Genomic DNA, 18,460 nt, shown 5'->3' with positions numbered 1-18,460 from the left:
ACAAAATGGAAACAAAAAAATGTTTAAAGGATTTAAACAGTAGCGGCTGGTGCTAAAAAAACTGAGGGGGGCGCACACAAACAAACAAATGAAAAACAAACAAAACAAATCTTAAAAAATAGCACTATTTGAACATGAATTTTGCCCTCCTTTCCTTCTGCCCTGCAAATTTCTCAATTACATTCTTGTTAAAGTCAGTCATCTCTGTGACTAGTCTTTTCTCCATTGACAACATGGCCAATGAATTCAGCCTGTCCTGAGTCATTGAGTTTCTCAGAAAAGTCTTGATTCTTTTCAGAGTTGAAAAGCACCTTTCAGTTATGCTAAGTTTCCCCCAAAAACTTAGCTTCATTGCATTGTCTAGGTGGCTGCGGCTGTTTTCGTGCCGTTTGCATTTTTCTGAAAGATGTTTTAAGTCTCTTACCCCAGTTGTTGTCCAGTTGTTGGCCACATTGCCAGAACTTTGAAATAGCAAACACGGAAAGCAGTAAAATGCATTGCTTAATGCAAACGTAAACGTGAATCGACCTAACGAACTGCAGCTGCGCTAATAAGTCGAATCGGGGATTGTCCAATCACACAATGTTTTAAAAAAAATTAGCCAGTAGTGACGCTCTACCAGTAATGACACAACAAAATGGGTGTGTCCGGGGCGCAGAGCGCTGCGCCCTGTGGAAAACCTTAAACAACCAATTAAAAGTCAGCCTCAGATCAGCTGCTTGCCAAAAGTTGATGCACCTACATACACTCTCATTAGGACGGCGCCCTGCACATAGGAAGTGTGCACAATGTGAGCAATTAGAATTATGTATTTACTATTTTAATAAATTCTAACATGTCTATTGGACAAACAGTATGAATAAATACATTTCTAAGTATTTTGCAGTTCAGAATAGAAATCATTTATTATCTAAACAATTTAAAGGGGGCGGCGCCCAAGCGCCCCCTACTGGCCAGCCGCCACTGGATTTAAATAGTTTTGTGTGGTACTATAGATACTCATTTTATACATGCTTCAAAACTGGCAGTTATATAATTGGACAACAAGAATGTTGGCAAGAATGTATATATAATGTTGTGTATATAATGTAATATATACATTATATATAACTTAAATAATTATATATATAATGTATATAATTATTTAGGTTAGGTCATCACTCAATTTCACAAAGCAAAACAATGCTTTTTAGCTCTTTTTGTGCTCCTTGTGTGCCCTTTTTACAGAAAAAATGCTCCAAAAATTACCCAAAATTAGCCTTTTTCATAATCCATTCTTACTCTTTAATTGCCAGGTTTAACTATTGAAGTATCTTTCCTGCATAAAATTGTATATATTTTTTTTTACATCCCAACACAATCACGTCCTGGAAAAACAATAACATATGAACTTATAGAAATATTTTAACACCTTGAAAAAAATTGTATTAGTGGTGTATTTATGCATTTTCAGTCAGAGCCAATGCCAGAAGAAGCACTGAAAGGACACCATTTGCTCTATTTAGTACATGAGTAGGAAAAGAAAAACCCAAACAATTCAAATTTAACTCTGGAAAAAAATCAAAGTCTTGCTAAACCACATGAAATTTGGACCAAAAAAGCTCAATTTATCCAAAGATAACAACAATTTTTCAAAAACCTATCAGAATATCTTCTGGGTAAAGTTTTAATGATAATTATTAAACTTTAAACGTGACAGGTTGCATATAATAGCATGGTAATAATATCTATTCACTGTGGTTTAGTCATAAAACAGTGCTATCCTGCAGAACATCTACAGAAGATGTGACTTAAGTATTAAAATTGTGCAAAAAATATCCTTTTGTCATTGCATATCTTAAACAGGACTTAATGCATAATGGACCAAACATGAGCTTGATTATGCCTTGCTGTAACTTTTTTTTTAAAACTGTGTTTAAATGCTGATTTAATGCAGACATCAATAACTGCAGTGGAAACAACTTGATTATCACCTCACTTTGACGGGATGAATGTACTATCAGAAGCAATTAAGGTGTCACCAGTGTTTGCGCAGAGAGATGGATGACAGTTTGATGATTATGATGAAAAGCTATAAGCTGACCCAGAAAGACCTTACATTCTGCTTATCTAACAAAAATTCCATGTGCTCTGCCTTTCATTCAGGCTAAAAATTGCATCAGTGTGGTTTCAATGTGAACTTAAAGGAAAACCTGTGTATGTATAGCACATACGTAAACAAGGAGAGTTCTATGTGGAGGAGCAAACCAGTGATAAGACCTTCAGGGGTTTAAGGAAAAAAAAAAAATTCAATTTGTGCCATGATTGGCTGCCAACACACATGCCTATTATGTTCTTTTTCGGGGGGGGGGGGGGGGGGGGGGTGTTCCTTATTTTCTTACGGCTTTCTCCCTATAAGTACAGCTCGTCTACCATGACTTTATTTACAGTCAAAAAATCCTAAGTGAGTGCATTAGTGCGATAGATTTATCGCTGGAGCCCGTTTGATTTGAGAGGCGCCGTAACTCTTCTTCTCCCTGCTCTGTAATAAGAGTGCAGAAAAACGTGCACTAATGCAGTCGTCAGAGGAGTTTCTGTGAAACAGGCTCAGATCTGGATGTCTGCTGATGGCTGGTGAGGAAAGTAAGTGGGGAGTAATGATGTTGGTAATTGGGGGAAAATAGGTCACTTGGGATATTTAGGTGTTTGCAGGTAGAGTCATTGGAAAAGCTGCTTTGGTTAAGGGATTATAAGAATCATGGATAATTTGCTCCAAAGTTGTCACTTCAGTTTGGGTTGCACAGACTGATAGGTTTATGCAAATGACAGACTGATACTGTGGCTTTAAGCTAATACTTTATGAATCCCAACAGAAGCTTGGCTCTGGTCTAAATCACTTGTAGGAAATCAGATGAATCCAGGTTCTTGGCAGCTTTTAAAGGACAATATTCATTGCAAACGCTTTATTGTCAACTCTGTGTGCATGTTGAGGTTAATTATCATTTCCACAGGAAATCCCTTTATCGAACTTAAACGCACTGACTCAAAAACACACACAAGCACATATGGACACACATACTGGATATTAAATGCAGCTGCATCTCCCAGAGGGGAAAGGGTAATTTGTCCAGCTCAGGAATAAGGGTCTCTCCATTTCTCTCAGCAGGATGATGAAAAACATGAAACCGTGCTGCTAATGAAAAGAACACTCAGGATGTGTATTATTATTCCATCAGTCTCACCTAGTGAGCCCTGGCTCGGGTCCATACAAGAGGAAGGGCCGCAGCTTTTCCACCCTCTCCCTTTTCGGAGCGAACCTGTGGTACGGCTGCCACTCGCAGATTTCCTCTTCATTCATTCCGCAGGAATTTGGCTGCCATTTCCTGAGCTGAGGAGAAGCGTTTGACTGGATTCGTGCAGTGCCCAAGCTGGTATTTATCTAACCACACACTGGGCTTGATTCATGTGAAACAAGCACGCCCTGTAAACAGTCTCATTACCAAAGCCCAGCACTTCATTACTCAGTGGGCCAAGCCGCTGGGTGGAGAGGGGACTGAAAATGGTGTAAAGCATGGTTGGAGCACATTTGCTTTGATACATCTACAAGCAGAGTGATGGATTTATCTTTGCTGTAATGTAAGCTTAACATGTGCTTGAAGTGACTGAATAATCATCGAGAGGAACAACGTTAAAAAGTAGCCGCCGGTTGATTTCACTGTACAGCGTTTGGCTCAGTTATTACTCATAGGTGCCGACGGACATGTGAGGATTTAATCCTTCCTGCAGGATCCAAGATGCCTAATAAGGATGTTGGTCAGTACACTTGAAGCAGTTGAACATATTTATCCCTGCAGTGATCCCAACTTCACATCCTTCTGCTATCATCACAATTTTCAAAACAACAAATCACTGTAATGCAGTCTAATACTTAATTTGATATATTTGTGATGAATACAGACATAGCTATTGGCCCCTAACTGCATTAGGTTCATCACAAATTATTTCCCAGCACCCTCTGTCATTTAATCTTTTTGCATTTGCACGACGGGAATCTTGGAGGGAATCATTACCCCTCTAAATCTATTGCTCGCACCTTTCAAACTCAAAGCTCTCCTCAGTGTGGGTGACCTGTAATCTGTAATGTTAAATAAAGGGCAATTCATTCCCTGCAGGGCCGAGGGGTGAATCAGCTGCAGATACAAATTTATTACTAGCTGGGTGGCGAGCTGTGTCTTCTAATACCTGTGTGTGGGTATGAATATTACAGCTGTCTGAGAGGAGGTGACAGAAAAACACCAACGTGTGACAAATTTCAGAAACTTAAAATTACTTCTGTTTTTTAAAACATCAATAACGTAATCAATGTCATCTCTGCTTTGCTTATTAAAACTAAGCAATTTTTTGACTTCCAAAAGAGATGAATATTTGCTGGTGCACAGATCACATTTTTATTGATATTTTTAACAATTGGGCTCCGAAGGGAAGAATTTATTTATTAATTTTTTTAAGCTGTGCACTAGTGGCCTTAATTCACAGTGTTTCAGACTGAGAAAAGGCAGAAAGAGAAAGGCAGCACAAAGGTCCAGAGGTCACGAGTCCAACCCTGTATTAAAGGTTAATAGCCTCCTTATCTAGGGTGCCTGGTTTACCATAGTCCTGTTCACTGCCCAATAATTTATTTTTATATATTCTTCTTTTTCATTCACGTAAGACAGTCAGACCACTTTATTAATACCATCAGCAATTCATTTGTAGCCTACCTGTCATGTTTCTTCTGTGTTTTGGTATTGGGTTTCATTTTTGTTTTGATCATTTCTTTGTTGTCTATTCATGTTCTTTTGGTTTTGTCGTATTCATTTTGCTTTTCTGTTTTCATTATTGCTAAGATGTTGCCATATTAGTTCACTCCTTTCTTGTATTATATTCTTTGTAGATAGTTTTTGTTAGATTATTGTCAGGCCTTTAACCATTTTGATCGTTTGTATCTTAGATCAGCTCCCTCTGTGTTAATTAGTCTCCTCCCTGAGTTCTTTTTCTCTCTCTCCCAGTCACAGCTGTACCACATTTCCTCATCTGGTTCCATTGTCACTTTCGACCCCTGACATAATAAGCTTCTGATCTTTCATTGTTCATTTCTGGTTCTGTTCATTCTATGGCCTGCTTTTCATGTTCAAGCTCCTTGTCCAACTTATCTCATTCAATACCAATATTTTGTTTCTTTCTTGTTTTTCAAGCATTTATGTGGTTCATTGTATCTTGACTGTGTCCCTTACTGTACAGTCTCCTAATTGTTTTTTTTTGTTTGTTTTTTTTACCTCTGAGTGAATCTGCATGCTTCCATTTGCCTGTGACTTTGCTGCTGATACACCTGATTTTCCCCATGGAGGGACAATAAAGGTTATTTCTATGGTATCCTATCCTGAGACGTTCTGTAGCTATCTGTGGACATTATAAAAAGCAAGGGGGACAGGACACAACCTTGTGGTGAGCCTGAACTCCACAGCCTGAAGCTAAATTTGAGTCCGCTTGCATGAACTCCCTGGCTCTGAGCCAGTAGAAAATACTCTTTGCCATCAAAAACAGAGTACATAACAGACTTAGCTGCAGCTAAATCTTATTTAGCTGCTTTGTGCAGGAGAAATACAGAGTTAAACATGGAAAAACAGGTCTAACTTATAATTATATAAAGAGAGCAAGCAAGAGCTCAGCTGATGATTCCCTGAGGGAGGCGGACGGGTTTTGATTTAACTAAATACAGCAATCCACATCAGGTGACATCATTTTTAACACATAAAAAGTAAATATGTTTTAGCATTATGCTTGTAACCAACACATGCAGTTGCCTTAATGATCTGGCTAAAGACTTAAAGGACCTTTGGGGAAAGTATTTTATTATAGTTCTGTTCACTGCCCAATAAATAGGCAGATGAATACTTTCTCTGTTCCCGTAACTATTCATCCATACTTCTCATCCACTTTAGAAATGTCATTTTTGTCATTTAAATGTTTGGTTTTATGTTTCAACAATTGGCAGTGACGCATTGTGTTTCCACATGATACCTTTTAAAACATAAATACTTTCTATTCCTTCTGTTTATAAAGGGTCTAACGATTCTTTTCAGAAAGGTGTATTTTGAAACTTTGAAAAACAGTTTTGAAAAACACTGGAATGGTTGACTGAGATTTCAGAATATGAGGTCTTCATCCTCTCAAATAATATTTGCACTTTATCGACAAAACATTTCTGCTAAAATATTTACCTTTTTACAGAAGAACTAAAACGTAGCAACATCTACTTCTAGATGTTCTCCATTTGATTGTGTAGGTTCTCTTCAGTACTCCAGTCTATAAACAGGTCAGGTGATAGACAGTGAAGACCTATTTTGATTCACCTTCAGTATTGGCTTCACTCCGTTTACTTCCTATTGGATAAATTACAAAGTTTAAGGTTTGTTGTTTTGACATTTTCTGTTGTCCAACATATTTAAAGAATAATTTCTTTGAAGACCTAATTTTATCTTGGTGTTTGGTTCGATTTTATTGAATGATTTTATTACTTTTCTATGTTTATTTTATGTTCTGCTATGAGGTTCTTTTATTGCTCTTGGTTTATATTATATCTCATCGTGCAGCACTGTGGTGCAACATAAGCAGATAAAACTACTGACTCTGACAAAAGTAAAACTGACTGTTTTGGATTAATATAGATATTATTGTCTTAAAGATTGAAGCTTTACATAACTTTTTAAACATTTGTGAAAGGAAATTTTAGAAAATTATTTTATTCAAGCTACCGTTAAAGCAGACATGTTGCATGTTTTTTTTTTTGCAAAAAATAAAATAGGCCTGTTTTATTTGTCCTAACAAGCTGAACTCCTAGGTACAAGTGTCCAGAGTAATAAAAGACATCAACCATACAGTAGCAGCATCTCGGAGCACAGACTCAGAGTCTGTTTGAGGAATGAGTGCCCAGTCGGATCTGGCCATAGTGCAAGCTGTGCTGCAGAGCGGGGACTCTGTTGCTGTCTGGCTGTATTCACCTGAGCCAAACAAATGGTTGTGTCAAGCTATCTCTGCTCATGCACCCTTCCAGAGCAGAAAGCTCCATTTTTCAGCAAGAAACGGCTGGCATACAACTGTGGAGAAAAGGTGTGTGACCCTGATGACTTCAGTGGCACGGCGACCAACTGTGAGACAAAAATTGATTTTAAATATACGGGTCAGGCACCTGGAAACTGTTTCTCCCATCAGCTCTCTAATCAGATAAAGGACTGAAACATGTTGACCTGCATAGCAATAGAGTGTTTGATAAAAATCTTACAGGCTGCCAGGCTTTTAGGATTTTTGCATCAAGTCTTATTTCGAAGGTGTAGAGCACAGCTTAACTTCAGGACTTCAATTCTATTGGAATGTTCCAAATATCTCTGCTGGACCAAAGGTTTAGTCAAATATTCAACTCATATGAGGAGCATTTGACATTGTCAGTTGTTATGCTGACAACGGTTTTGTGGTTGTTGTGTTTTTGGTTTTAACATGTGTTTGTATATTTTAAAAAAATGCTAACATGTTTGCATAAGTATATGCACATCCTGAAACTAATACTGTGTTGAAACAGCCTCAGCTTTTAGTCTTTGAGTGCACACTTACTTGCCATCAGCTCGGTTTAATCTGATTTTTGTAAAATATAGTGAAATCCTCCTTCCTTGGTAGAATATACTGTGTGAATTCAGACTCAAAAAGAACCTTAGTATTGATAAAGAAGGTCTGTTGAACTGAAAGAAATGAAGACTAATCACTCTTTCAAAATATTCAGATGAATGAAATGTTTTTGGTTGCATCAAATAGAAATGTTTGGCTTTTTTAATGCAACGCTACACAAGACATCTGGGATGTGTGGTCAATGTCTCTTAGAAACTTTCTTTCCAGCACTCTGCTTGACAGAACTGCTGTTGGAGTAGAAAAGGACAATCCCTTCAGATTAGCGAGACAGTGGAGGGGGAATCATTTTAGTAGAAATGCAGACTTTTGTAAAAAGGTGTACAGCTACATCTGACCTACATTTAATTCTTTTATATCAGTTCTGTTGCTGAAAGCTGGTAGGTCCAGGTAATATGAACCTCTGAGTTCATTTTCATTTTTTGTCTTTGAGATTAAAACTCATTGAAAGCTTTCTTTAGAGTGACTAGCTCTCGATACAATTTTGACAGGTTAGAGTTGTGCATGTTCACACTCAGATATCCTCTCTTAATGCTGTAATTATAGAAATTAATTATTTCAGTACTTCTTTTAATATCGGCTTGTTTTGTATGTACATTAATTTGAATCTTGAGTAAATTTGTTTCTTGAATTCACTAATTACTTATTCTTATTATCTGAGTTAAATTGTTGGGCAATGTTTTGGTTGTTTCTAAATCAATTTTCATACTTTCATTCACATAGATTTACAAACCTTTTCTATTTTCTGTTTCATTTGTAATAAAAAACTCTTCCAGCAGTCAGGAATAGATCCTCAGTCTGTTTTTTTATTTATTTTGAAAATGACTATTTTTATGGATTAGCTTATGAACATTTAAGGCTGCAAAGGTAAACTAGAGCTGTGCCCAGCTTACTACAATATCACCACCAGTATTTTCATTTTAGTAGTTTCCCAAGCGCTCCTTATGTGCAACTTTTGCTTCTAGTTTCAGCAGGATATGAGGGTAAAGTGTACAAATGCTTGAGGCAAGTAGAAACAGTTACTCATGCCAAGGCAAACTACAGTGTTGCCTCTGTTGATGTTGCACAGAAATGATTATGACAGGCTCCATCAGTCCTTGTGATCTCAGTGAAAGGCTGCATTTAGCAAAACGCGTACAGGCGGTTTGAAGAAAAATGTCCCCACGTCCTCAACTTTCTATTTGCAGCTGAGATCACAGCGACCCTGTGTTTATAGATCCGATCCTGCCAAGACGAGAGAGAGAGAGAAAGAGCGGTAAAATTCGAGACTGGGTGCAGAACAAGTTGCGGTGTGGTTGTCAAATTAGTATGTTTTCAGGGAGGAAAGATGAAACAGCTTAGCTCAACTTTGACTCATTACTGTCTTTAAGTGAGTAAAATATGACAGCTGATTTGGGAAATCTAAAAAAAAAAAAAAAAGTTCAGCAAGGTGCTTAAAGAGATCCTCCAGCTATTCCTTCTACTGGCTGGTTTTTAAGTTGGGTCACCCTCAACCCTGCCAGCAGGGGGCGCAGTTCAGCTCAGCTTCATTGTCATGTCCGGGCTGCTGTCTGGTGCTCTGCTGGGCTTCCTTGACAGCTTTAAATCACATGAATGGACTGAAAGAAGTAGCATCTGCGTTCCAGAAAAAGTTAAACTCTGGAGCTGTGTTCACGGTGAGTGTTTCATGACACGCATAAGAACAAAGAAGCCATTTTTGGGAACTAAACAATTAGAATCCAGGATATATATTTTTTTCTTTTTCAGAGAAAATTATATAAGTGACATTGCAAACACGTTTGAAATCTACATATATATTATAATGCTAATATTTTTGTCTTAAATGAGTGAGATGTGTACATTAAAAATATTTTAGCTAATTTCTAATGTTTTTAATTCCTAAGCAGAGGTCATGTTGCAATGTTCAATTCCACCACAAGGTGGTGCTCTAAGAGGACATTTGGCTGTGTTGTGACGATATAGCTGAAGGGCTCTGGTGAACTTATGTATTTATTGTACTCCTACAGTGCAAAGCAAGCTGATACACATCTAATTGGGCCCATATGATGTTTGTGTCAGACTTTATAACCACCAGGTTGTTTATGTGCTGCTTTCAGCACAACCCTCTTTTTCCTGTATCATAGTATCTTCACTGTAAGAACAAAGAAGGACATGCATCCTCATCAGGATTCATGTTGGTCAACAACGTTTACTGCCCCTGATGAGGGACAGGATACCCCTGACCGCAGGGAGAAAACGTCAAAACAGGGCAGGAACGGTGGCGGTGAACAATGCAGGAGGGCGGCTGCTGTGTTTTATGGTCTGAGATCCTGCTCCCAACCCCCACCTCCATCACCCCACTGAGTCCCTCTTCCTTCCTCCGATGCACTGTAGGTTACACTTGAGCCGCTATACGAAGCACGTTTGCTGAAAGCAGCGAGGCAGAACAATGAAACAATGAGGCCATGCAGAGAGGCAGTGCAAGCCAGTGAGTAATGCCTGACATGTGGTTTGTAACACCTTCATGATACCTTTCAGTATTAATCTCTTTTAGCTTCCAGCACCTTTTCAGACCCGACATCCATCTGAGTGAAGAATTCATGGGAAACCTTTATATATTTTTTTATGTTTGCACTATAAAAAGGAAGGTGAATGTATTAATATTTCCCATTAAGAGTATGCTTATTTGAATCAACATGATTGTAAATATAATGTTTAAAAAAGATTACATTTGAAACATTAATTACTTAACCTTGGTGCAAAGGTTAAGTCTAAATGATGCATTATGAATGAACACAGTGTCTTGAAAGGCACGATTTATATTATTTTAACTTTTCTTCTATTACATTTGAAAGTTTCACCTCATAAAACACATTTTAATCTCACACAAAGACGACCTGAGGAAATACAAAAATCGGTTTTCAAACGATGATTCCTTTTATTGGGGGAAAAAAGCAACCCAAGCATATTTGGCACTGCATACAAAAAGAAATTTCCCCCGACACCAAATAATTAGGTGTGCCATCCTATACAGCAACAGCTAACGGCAAGTATTTGTGATACCTGGTAATAAGTCTTTGGAGGAAGTGGAGGGATTTTGGCTTCACTTATTTACAGAATTGGTTTAATATTGCCCTGTTGGAGAGTTTTTGATTATATTTAAGCTCATGGCAAATCATCGTAACCGGATTTAAATCCATAGGCCATGCCAAGATCTTTACTTTGCTGTTTTGAGCCAGTCAGAGGCAGACTTGCTGGTGTGACTTAGATCATTATTCTGCTGCATAATCTAAGTGTACTTGAATTTAAGGTCACAAACTGATGGCCACACATTGTCTGCTAGAGCAAAATTTATGGTTCTGTTATTTATGACAGGTCATGAAGCAGCAAAAGCACCAGCACGCCACCACCACCATGGTTCACCATTAGTATAATAAGTTTTACAGCAGAGAGCATTGGACACAAATCTTCCAAACAGTTCTACTTTTCGGTCCACAGAATATTTAGCCTTAGAAATTAATTCGCAACCCTTTTCAGACAGATGAACACAACTGACTTTCTCATTTCGTCTGGAAGTTCTTTGGATTCTCTGTTGCTTTTGGGATCTTCCAGCCTACTTCATGTTGTAATAAAGGTTCTGCTTTTATTCTTGATTCTACTTCTGACTGAGTAACCAGGTTAGGTGTAGCCCGAGAAATTAAATTAAAGACAATGTGGTTGATTACATAAATTTGAGTTGAAAAAGAGCATGATTATGTTTTCATTGGTTTGGAAACCTTCCTTCCTTCAATAAAAGAAATCATGCAAGCTGAATTTTGTAATTACTCAGGTTGTCTCTGAGAATACACTTAGACATACAATTGGAAACATTTGACAAAGAAGCAAAAACAGAAGACATCTGTAAGGGTGTTAATGCTCTTTCACAGCTCTGTATTAGGATGTCCTTAATACAAACAGCTGAAGGACCTAAGGTTCAGAAAATGGTTGAGTTTGATCTAGAACATGAATTTTTAATGCTAATGTCAGACTTGAGATCAAGCTGGGCTTCTTAACCTCGAGACAGTTGTCTCCAATGAGCAGCATAGTTCATATGCTGCTTTGTAAGAACAGATTCACTGCTTGAGTAACAATTTGCCCCTGAAAAAAAAACAATTCATAATTTTTAACTGGGGTCAAGCTGAATGACTTTATGAAAGAAATTGAGAAAAATGTTCATCAACCATGATATTACTTTCAAGCAAGAACAAACAGAAGTGTGTGTTACAATAAAAAAAAGATCCTTGGTGTCCATAAAACTTGCTTGTGCATGCTAAGGATGATGTCATACAATGTCTGTAAGTTGGTTTGGTATCTACCGATCTGAGCTTCATATGCATAATTAAAAGAGATTTAAAGATGCTTTCCAGTAGTATAAAAAAAAGATTTGGGTGATGAAGTATGGGTTTGTAATGCAGGATTTTACTTTTTGTTTTTTGCAAGTGCACTGTTGGAAGACAAAAGAAAAAGAAACAGCAAATTCTGCTCTGGGTGTATTTGGGTTGACGGCATCACAAGAAGCGCATGAACCCAACTGAATTCAACCAGGATTCTGCAGCATTTGATTTACAGAGTTTCACTCAGATAAACTCCGCTGTGCTGATTATAAGTCACGTTTTGCTGATGCTGCAGTTCTGTGAGAAACATCATTGTAATTTAAAAAGTGATCTGAATATCAAGCATATATCAGACCACATGATTTCCTAATAACTTGGCTCAAAATGTTTGCTGAAGATTACTGCTAACGAACTCCAGTGAACCCTGTGGCTCTTCACAAACTGCTTCTGATGTTTTATTGTGGGAAAAATGCCTTGAAATTCATACATACACTGCATAAACTATGATGTAGCTGCACTGAACAGAAGGAAATACATTTAAAAAAGAATATAATCATGACTGCAAATAGGCCTTCTAAAAAGATCTCTAATAACTTCTTGCCTTCATGATGTCAGTAGGGGAATTTGTCTTTTGGAGGCTGAATTTTATCTTGTTTACGTAACGATCTGCAAATCAACAACACAAAATTAACCATCATACATTGTTACGTTGTTCTATGGGAGAAAACTTAACTGAAACAACATTTTTTATGCCTTTGCTCATAAAGTTGGAAGAAAATATTTTTGCGTTCTTCTATAGAATAGTCATATGAATTATTCTTGACAGATAAGCACACATTTCCTTGAACATGTATTCATATCACAATGAAAATTAGACCAAGAGAAAAAGAGAAATGTCTGCGACAATCCAATTGTTGCATCTTTACAGGCAACTTTGTAGAATTTGAAAGAAAAGGATTATTCTGTTTCTATAGATTACTGCTTGTTTTTGACCAGATATTTTGTACTTTTAATGTGATTAATGACATACAAATTTAAAATATCATTTGTGTTGAAGGTTTAAATGAATAAAAAGATTGAGTAATTAATGGTTAGAATTCAACATATTTTGTCAAGTAAATATATTTTAGAAATTAGTTGAAGTCTAAATATTGTATTTAATTGTCTTTAAGATGTTAAGCTAACATAAATTGTACTCTAAAAAAACAAATCTGAATAAAATTGATGTAAAATATTCTTATCTTGGGTGAATTTTAAACAATGTATAGTGTTAAGAGTGATTTTCCACTTATTAAAGCAGCTCCATGCATTTTCTAATATTACTTTAATAAATGCATTTGCTTCCAATCCAAATATGCAATAAAAATTCTAGAACTTTTTTCTCAATATAAATATAACTATTGATAAGAAGTGGGTTTGATTGTAGCATTTTCTTATATTTTTTATGACTTCTGAAGTTAACATCACTGTTGAAATAAAAAAAAACAACCTTGTGATTATCTTTCTTTTCCAAAGATCAACTGTGAAGCACTTTGGTTGTTTAAAGCTACAAAAAATTAAAAAGAACATGCAAGATTTAGCGCTGTGGATTCCTGATGACAGGTTCATCTCTGGATTTGTGCCACAGCCTGATAAAACATGGGTGAAGATGACTCGACATCCCAACAACAGCACTTGCTCTCTAGCAAATACGTGGACTGCAGGGTGACAGGCGGTGGAGGAACCTGATTGTGACAGTGCTTTAAAAGCTGGAGCCCTGGTCATCCATCAGCATTGGCTGTGATATGAGGGGCCGTCTCCCTGGTGGCTCATTGACACAGATGACAATCCCGTCTGAGAGAGTTATAGAGCTGCCAATTCCTCTGTTTTATACCACAAACAAAACCGATCACAAGCAGAATACTGTATTAGATGATCCTCTTCATATAAAGTGTAAATACCCCGTCTGCTGATGACATTCTCAATTAAAAATGACCCAGACTTTCCAGACTAAATCCTGCAAATAAAAGCAACTTGTTGAAAGGTTTTCATGGGATTCTGTGACTCCGCATATTAACACTGCCTGCCACCGGTGAGAATACTGTTTTTTTCTCTGCAGCAGCAAACAATACACAGCCACACAGGCATTTACAGCTCCAACTATATGACTGCAATAAAAAGCACAGCAAATGAGGCATTCTGGGAGCCCCAGGCCAGATGCTGAGTGAGTGGTGCGCATAATAAGGCTTAATGAAAGGTTGGAGTTGCCAAAGTGTCCGGGGAATGAAAGGGAATAAACACAACATAAACAAGTCCTAAAAATTAAGCTTGTCAATCTAAAACATGCTGCCTGCAACCGCTGCAGATAAGCATGCAAGGATCTTCTTATGAGCTTAAAATCTGCATTCGCAGAGGTACACATTGTTCTGTGCCTTAAACTCAGAGTCTACTGAGGACCATCATGTTTTCAAGGTGACTTTATCCACAATGAGAGGAGGCTTCCTGCACAGGGAGCCTCTCTGGTTTACAACTTCCTTCTCGTGGCGACAATCGCACCAAAATATGTGTTGGGGTGTTGAACAGGAGTGATGATATCCTCTTCAAGTGGGAAAAAAAATTCTCTAAATGGCATTTACAGAGAGAGCTAAAGCACTGAAAACATTGTACATAAGTGTGTTCATCTCACGTGCAACAACTGCTGCGAATGAGTCATGAAGGGTTGCATTTGTTTCCCGGAGGAAACTAATACAGGACGGTGTTGGAGCTACTTTCCTGCAAGCTTTTACAAGCTGGAGGGGAGGTCACTGCCTCCTTTGGCACCAAGATAACATTTCCTTATCAACTCCCTGTTGAAATGAAGTGTTTCATGTTTGTGTGCTGAGGAACGGTGGCAGCCTGTGCGGCTGTAAATCAAGACTGCAGCCAAAGTAGCTGTAATTTATTCTTCAGTAGCTCTCAATTGAGAGTTTCTGATGAATGCTTCGGGGAAGAGTTTCTGAGTTCTTCCAAACAAGAAAATATGCAGTAGCAGTGTTGATTTTTGCACGGGGGGAAAATTAGACCTTAATGTGACTTTAGTGGTGCCGTTTTCACCTTTCATGGTGAGACTGATGTGGTCTTCCTATAAGTGCGCTCTGAACGGAGAGAGTGAAAGGATGTTGTTGTTCCGCAGACCTCATAACAGGACAAGACAAATTAAGGAGAGGTTAAGAGATGCTGCTCGCTACACAGAGGTCCACTCACTTAAAGTGATGCATAGCAAAATGGCTCTCCTATTTTGTGGAACATTTATTTTTTGCTTGCTGGGTGTAGGTTTACTGTGTCAGCAAACAGACGTTTCATTTTCTATGTGGGTATTAGTTGCATGTATTCCTTTAGCTGAGAGTTATAATGAATGTTCACTGCAGACCTGCAAACATCTGTCAGCGTTGTATTTAATCATTAAATCCACACTTAATCCGCAGAGAAGTGAAACCTTCTACACAACAGTTGCCTTTATTCACATCATTAATCTTTTTATTGGGGAATGAAATTACATATGTCCTTATTTGTTTTCAAATAATTACAATGACTTTTCTAGAAACAAATTGGTGACATTATTGTATAGGTTGTCTCCAGCCAAAAATGTTAGACAGAGTCAAACAAGCAAAAAATGTTTGTCGTAAATTATTTGACCTGATACGTTCAAGAAATCAGAATATCTATCCAGACGTGCTAGAATGCTGTTAGAGATTGGTGAGATTAAGGTATTTCTAATATTATGGGGCTATCAATAATTTTTTGGGGGTGCAGGATTCTTATTGTTACTTTTTAATGAAGTAATAATTTGAGTAATTCCTGGAAACCAAACATATAAAGAATCATATACTAATGGCTTTAAAGCTGTTCACAGTATGTAAAGATTGCTGGGATTTATTACAAAGCTATGTTACCTTAACTGCACACTCTACTGTATTCTCTACCTAAACCTCAATAGTTTAGGTAGTTGCTGTTAAAATTGGTGTTTGTTCCAATTTTCCACATGTTGACAAAATCTGATGCAAAATAGTGTACTTAGGATTCAGCAGAATCAGCATTTGCATTTGGACCAACTACCTTATGCTAATATATAATCTCATCAATCACAGAAGTAATTGCAAATCTTGGCATGCAATTTGTATTCAGTAACTAAATATGCTTCAAGTGATCCGACCAAAACTTGGTGTGCATCACAGAGCTCGGAGGCCTGACCCGCCTCTGCATCGGTGATCCCATGCAAATGTGACTCATCAAGTGGCTGGGTGTGAGGTGACCAATGCTGTGCCAGAGAGATAAGCCAGAGCTGAAAGTCAAGCCGGTCCAGTTGGCCGGGTCAGCATATCTGAGTCAGACATGCAGCAAATGGCACACCGTTTGTCTCGCGTTACCCACTGTCAGCGAGGGGGGCGAGAGGGCTTTTCACCGACACCGACACCAATTTCTGTTGGGCTCTGTCCACCCGCACATGCACACAGGAACTTTGTTCAGGAAGTACCTCATCACCACCCTGCTTCTATTTCCCAGAGCTGCAGCCAAGAGCTAGGACGGCTATGTTTTCTCTGCTGAATGAACTCATGGCTGATACTGAATAATACACCGGTGCCTGTGTGTGTCATGCAGGGAAAGGAAAAAAAAATAGCACACAAATTGAAATTAACTGTGTGCTATAAAAAGAAGACTACACTGTCAAACAGACTGTATCATTATACCATGTTTCTGTTAGACAGTGTTGCATTCCTCCTCATTCAGGTGTAAATTAGTTACATAACAAAACATAAAACTGTTGTATCAGCCAGATGAACAGGCAGTTTCCTTCATCCCTCTCTTTCCCCTGGTGTAGCCCCATGGTATGCTTGGGTCAGCCATGAATGCCTTGCCAGGGTTTTTAGCAGCCTTGTAAATATTAAAGTCAGCTTGTAAAGTTTCATAAAGTGCTGAAATTTCTTTTTTACTGTCAGCGAGCAGAAATTTACAAAGCTGTTGAAGTTAAACCCTGTGTGGACTGACAAGTCGTCTCATTACATGTCCACAGAGTTTAACAAGGGGGTTCATGCTTTGAATGGCAGCCTAGTGGCGAGGCAGAGAAGAATCACAGCAGCTTCATGTCTGTGTCAAATCTGAGACCAGAAGCTACCACTAGAGGGCAAAGCAGCTCCAAAAATCTCTCATGACTTAACTTCCCCCTCAGTTTTCTATGGCTGCTGAGAGGGTAGAAAAGGGCTGGCAGATAGTTAGACAAATGAGCATCAAATGACTAAATACAGAAATTAGAAAGAACTAGTGATTATAAGTCATAAAAATATAAATAATGAAGAAAAGTATTACTATTATTATTACTATTATTATTGTTATTATTATTATTATTATTATTATTATTATTATTAGTAGTAGTAGTAGTAGTAGTAGTAGTAGTAGTAGTAGTTGCTGATGATAAGCTATATATTTACATATTCATACACATTAAGTATACTACGTAAGCATAAAGTTGTGATGACGCTCTGTTATATTATCATTATTGTTATTATTGTTACTATCATTATTATTATTATTATTATTTTTATTATTATTATTATTATTATTAGAAGTAGTAGTAGTAGTTGTAATGCATACTTCTAATATTGCTGCTCCTACTTTCACAATTTGCATGCAAATGTTCACATTAAGCCTTGAAACATCAGTCTGTGTAGAGCTGATCTGTGCAATTTTTTTCATATAGGAATCTGAGTTGCTGAAATAAATAAATGAATACAATAATATTCTAATTTATTGACTATAATCATGTACATATATAATATACTGTAACCCCAAAAAGGACTTTGTTAGTTCTGAAATTCTTCCTTTAAAGTCTTTTGTTGCACAGCTGGAATTGAAACCAGGCACCATATCCTAAAACAGAGACAACACACAGTTCATCCTTCATAGAAACGGATGGTGCTGAGATGTATTATACTAAGTGCTTCCTGTTATGGAGGGATGTGGCATGGCTGTGGGATGGAGCTGGATCCGCTGGTTTGCAGCTGCTCCCCTTGGCTCCGCAGAGAGCCCAGCTCTTGCTCTCTGAGTCTGGGCCTCCGGCCCCACAACCACCTGGGCCACAGGGAGAAGGAATGTGCTGGCTTAATGACCCACCGTAAATCAGGCGAGCCACACAGTAAAGCCAGCGCTGCCATTGGACAACACTCTGCCCCCAAAAGCCCATCCCACTGTGAAATGGAGCCCTGTACAAAACGGCATGTGGAAACACAGTATGTGGAGCCACTCTGAGCTGGTTTGCATGGGGACATGTTCTGCGGTGCTGCGCTCCGGGATGCTCCCCTTCTCCAGTCACCTCTGCAGAGGTCGGAGAAGTCTTCGAGAGGCAAGACAGAGAGGCGAAGAGTTGAAACTGAGTGCAAGGAGCTGTATCCCCTCAAGGC

This window comes from Xiphophorus maculatus, chromosome 7 (genome assembly GCF_002775205.1).
Source record: "Xiphophorus maculatus strain JP 163 A chromosome 7, X_maculatus-5.0-male, whole genome shotgun sequence".
Classification (NCBI taxonomy): domain Eukaryota; kingdom Metazoa; phylum Chordata; class Actinopteri; order Cyprinodontiformes; family Poeciliidae; genus Xiphophorus; species Xiphophorus maculatus.
This window is presented reverse-complemented; position numbering follows the sequence as displayed.